This window comes from Cryptomeria japonica, chromosome 8 (assembly GCF_030272615.1).
Source record: "Cryptomeria japonica chromosome 8, Sugi_1.0, whole genome shotgun sequence".
Taxonomy (NCBI): Eukaryota; Viridiplantae; Streptophyta; class Pinopsida; order Cupressales; family Cupressaceae; genus Cryptomeria; species Cryptomeria japonica.
Window position 1 is genome coordinate 420,559,625 of NC_081412.1, and position 5,632 is coordinate 420,565,256.

Consider the following 5,632-nt stretch of genomic DNA (forward strand, 5'->3'; position numbering starts at 1 on the left):
AAAAATGGGATGTAGAGAGGAATCTATGTCTAAAATCTGAGCTAAAAATAGTTTGACACTATAGCTACGTGCCCTAGTCCTAATAGGTTTTTCGGTGCATAACAACAATCCAATTTGAACTAAGGGGCTTTCAAACATCCTTCTGGTCAATTTTTAGGTCAAACCACCTAGACTATGGCACTAGGTGCTCTAGTCGTAGTGGAATAGGGTGCTAGTTGTCAATGTCCTGCCTTTTAATGCTAAATTATATCTCACTATTTCTATCTTTGTTTGTAGTATGCTCTTATATCCTTAGTTTGAACCTAAAACTTATTTTTGGGCCTGCAAATGCACAAAAGAGGAGAAAAATGGTGTTGGGTTGTATAGGGGCTTACCTCAGTCAAACCCTAGGTTGGAATTAACCTTACAAAAATGATAATTAGGAAAGGAATAGAAATTTGAAATGAAATGATTAATTGAAACAATTATACCTTCAATTAATGATGCAATGATCTTAGGATAAATTCTCCATTTGTTGATGCAATAACATAATAAATCATCACAAAATCCATCATGAAAACATACTTGAATATGCCTTGTTGTAGCTTGATGCTCTTTGGACTTAGATCTACTCTTGAATTGGAATGATAGCTCTTGAATTATAAGAATGAGATAATGTAATGAAATGAATTAGAAATGATGTCTTATATAGGGTTCTCAAGGTAAATTCACTTTTTGGCTGACTTAAAATAATCATATCCCAACTTCTAGGATAGATCTAGAAATGTCAAGGCCAACACATTATCCTCCCAAAATTTTAGCCAAAAATCATTGGACATTATATCTAAGATACAAAATCTTGACAAAAAGAACCCAAATTTTAAGAGAAATGATGTAATAGGGTAGTGATATTGGACATTGTAGCTAAGCTACAACATCTCGACAAAAAAGACCAAAATTTTAAGGGAAGTGATGTAATAGGGCACTAATATTGGACATATAATTTATATGAGAAATTATGATATTTAAGCTGGGGGAAAAGTGCATTGAACTTTAAAATGAGATAAGACTCATATAGACTTTAAATGATATAAGATAAAGGGCCCACTTAAAGTAAGGGCCCAAATATAAATGTGTTGAAACTTTAAAATAGAATAGGACTCATAGTCTTGAGTTGAAGATTAATTCAAGGAAATAATTGGTCCCAAAATGTTTAGAGGAATGAAAAAATTAAAATAAGTGATAAGGAGAGTGTGAAATTGGACTCATAATTAAAGGAGCACAATTTATGACACTACACACTTAAATATGCATATCTTTGTTGTTAATAATTATGATTGAAAAAATTTATTAGAGTGTAGATTATATTGGCAAGATAGATCAATAAGAATGCCATTACATGATTTACCACACATATAATCACTAACATTTAATTACCCATGTAATAATTATTTTGAGGAATCTCATTATGCAAGAAAGTCATCAATACCATAGTAGATGAAGAAGATGCACTTCTAAAATTAAGCATACTCATAAAATAATATTCACATTCATGTAAAATAAGATGTTCCTCTATAATGATACACATGTATTGCATGATCATCAAATTCATCCACATTATTATCTTTATTATGATTAGGAATACCTATATCTGTATGAATATATAATTTCTACTTAGTTTGAGAAACTAAATGATTTCCTAAATCATTAACACCTTCCACGTGATTCATAATATTATTATCAATTATATCTTGTACATCTTATGTTTCAATTCCAATTATTGTTATGCAGATCATATACATTAACTCTTTGACAATGATAAATGCATACTAATTATACCCCTTAGACACATTGTAGACATATCCAGTGGTCTAATACTAAGAAGTATGATTATATTTTCACTAAGTAAACGTTGAAACGCATTATTCAAAGCCTTATGAAATATTTAAAAAAATTAAATATTTTGAGGCTTAAAAGTGGTAACATTTGAAGCTATAGCAACATGACGACCATTAAGTTTTTACTCTTATTTGTCACTATCCTTTTGAAAACCATTTTTCTTTCCAAACTTGGAAGGGTGGGTATAGCATCATAAATTATATCTACATACAATTTTGTCCTCACATTGGTGTTGAATATTTTAGTGCCTGATGTCTACTTTGATTCTACTCACACCCTCCTAAAATATGCATTCTCAACTCCCTTTATGTCCCCTATCCAATTATGAGTCCTTATTAATAGGACCATGGCGTCCCACTTTCCTGGTCCTCCCAATCAGGACCCAAATTTGGTCACATTAAAGGTCACTCCAAGTCGATGAGAATTTAGGTCCTATGTCAGCCTACTTTGGAAATTCAAATAATTTTTGGATAGTTAAGTATAAAAGGAGGCCTACCCCTCTCATTTGAAGTCTAAGCCTAACTTGGATTTCTCTCTCAATTACACTCTAATGAATTCAAGTGAGAAATAAATCAAGAATTCATCAAGCATTGAAGGAGAGGTTGAGTCAAGTTCAAGCATTCAAAATAGCATCCATGATCAAACTTCCATGAAGATATTCTACATGACATCCTAAACCCTTGTGTGAGGATTCAAGAAAGCTTCATCAAGGTATCAAATTCAATTACAAGTATTTAATTTCAGATTTAGTATTTTCCCTCAAAAGGAAGATATCTTGTTGCAATTCAATTCTATTTCCATTTCAATTTTAAGGTTAATTCCTAAACTAGGGTTGGACCCAAGGAAAACCCCTATTCACAACCCTTTTTCTCTCTCCATGTGTGCAAGAAATTTATTTAGGTGTTGTAATTAAATATTTTGATAGAATATATGATGATGAACAAGTTCATCTTTTATAGGTGCTAAAAGTGGAGGACCAAGTAGCCCAACCGCCTTGGTCCCAATAATTTTTCCTGATCTTTTGACAGTGGATTCTATGCATCTCCCTGATTCAAAATCCATTTCACTTGTCCATTCAAAAGTTGTAGGACTAGGTTTCCCTAACCTCGTGGTCCCAATAATTTGGCTTGAATTTTCACCTGTAGATTTTGATTCAATTCCTCTTCTTAGATCTTTGTCTGTGGCTCTATCTGAAATCTGAAACACTATGTTATTATTGTTTTTCTCCAATTCTCCATTATTTTACCCTAGAACTTTACAATTGAAATCCAATTTCAACAATAAAGGGGAAATTGAGGACATGAAAATGGTGGAAGGGTTAATTGCACACAGTAAGCATAAAACACAACTAAATCATAATAACATGCATAAAACCTTATACCTTTCCCTTCCTCCTCCGATTGAGCCAAGTGATGAAGTGGATGCACCCTTTCTCCACTTGATGATATTTGCTTCTTTTGATGATTGATTTGTATATTTCTCTCCACTACACAACAAGGGATAGATTGATATGATAATAGGAATGATCGGATTTGCTTAAGTATGGCATTAATTTGGCATAGTGTGGGTGCTTTGGATGGATTGAAGATCAGATGGATAGCATAAGTCTACTTTAATGATGGACATGGATATGGAGGGAGGAGACTCCAATTTATAGATTGGAGGAGACCAAAACGGAGGGCCAAGATCGATTTGGAATGAAGGGTTCAGATTGAAAGAAAGTGGGAGAGGATTGAGAGGACAAGGTGTCGGATTCAAGAGATTTGCCATAAAGGCATTTCTTGTCTCAACGCTCTCAATTACATGGGGAAGAGATCCCAAAGTACATTGGAAGAATAAAAAAGAATTAAAAATTCCCTGGGGGAGGACAAAGGAATTAAAAATTCCTAAACAATAGATTGTGTGGGAAGACTAAATGAGAAAATGAATTAAAATTTCTTGGGAAGAGAGGGCATGGGGAGATTCAAGGAATTTCAAATTGCTTGAAATGACCAAATTTGGTACATTTAAGGTTTGGAGGGTGAGAGGGGATAAGCCATTTATGGCAAAGAGTTGACCCATCCCTAATCAAGGTGATTAGGCATGTGCAAATGATTCGAAAGAGTGATTAGGTGGGTTAGTGAGGGTTAGAGTGCAAGTGGACAAGTTAGGAGGATGTGACATGAGGAGAGAGAATGAGTGGAGGAATTTAAAATTGAGGGATAATGATAAGCATGATTAAGGAGGAATTAATTAGGCTAGATGAAGATTAGAGAAAGTGATCTGTAGGAATCACATAGCTAGGTTAATTAATAAAAATTAATTAACTGATAGGAGTTTTAGAAGAAACAATAATTGAGGTGACTTTAGAAGAATGGGGAAATAATTAATTTATTGATAAATTAATTATTGGACTATAGTGATAAAATTAATCAAATTTAATTTAACTGATTCTAAGAAGAATGGGATAGACATAATTAAATTAATTAATTATGTAGAAATGCTTAAATTAATTAAATATTAATTTAATTAATTTTAGACATCTACATTATGCCCCTCTTTTATGCAGTGGAAAAATTGGTGGTGGGTAAAAGATGAAGAAAGATGCCCCAGCATGAAGATGCGGGTGGTGCATGCCCCCTTGGGAATTTAATAAAAAAAAAAAAGAATTTTTCAAGAAAATTCTTGAAAAAGAAGAAAATGATAGGAAAAAGAAGAAGAAGGAAAAGAAAACATGAATAAAGGAGAGATTTGGAGAGAAAGAGACAAGAGGAGGAGGGAGAGTGTCAAAAGGGCAGAAAAAGGGCAGTTATATAAGTCACACAAGGCCCAAGGAGGGATCATTTTCACACACATAGTTTATTAAGCCCATAGCAAGCAGAGTGAGAAGACATCATGTTGTGCATTCCATGACATGAGCACTAGGGAGAGAGGGTCTGAAGGTACCAGAGGCCATCGGAGTATGGACTAGTAGTATGTACCCTAGTCCTAACTTGGTCATTTAGTAAGATAGCATTAATTAGGGGTAATTAATGGGGGGAAAAGATAGCGGGGCACAAAGGTCGATCACTGAATCGACATCTATGCCCAGGGATTGACATTTGTAGAGATGATCCCTGCATGCATAGGCATGGAAATGCCTGCACAAACGTTGATCATTGAATCAACGTCTACGTTGCAGGCAATAAGGAATAGGGGGAGCAAACTACAATGCCATCTTCACCCTATGGAAAGGTGCATAGGGAATGATTTTGGTGTCTCAATTTAAGGGAGCACCATCTCTACTTGAGAGGAAAAGGAGAGAAATGAGGAAGACAAAGACAAGGGCAAGGGGCCTCAATAAGATGTCCTGAAGGTAGAAATAGGCTAGAATACTAGAAGAAAGGGCTAATGAAGTGGTTTGGATGGTTGCAAGAGGATCTTGCAATCTTGGGATCATGGGATCATTAGACTCCCACTATGACACTATGGAGTCAGTTGAGCAGTGATGAGTGAACTCTACTATCTGTCTAAGATTTGTTACATAGTGGCCTCGGGTTTGATGCCATGGAGAGGTGATGATGGCACTGGTCAAGCATTGGCACAGTGAGACGTGCACCTTCCAATTGCCTACAAGTGAATTCAGTATCACACTTCTTGATGTTTGGCAGATCTTGAAGGTGCCAATCTGAGGGATTATACCATAGTACATACTAGAGGGTGTAGAGAATTTGTGACTCAAATGACCTATCGATGGACCATACACGGCTGGTTCTTGAGCCAACAATGGAGCCAC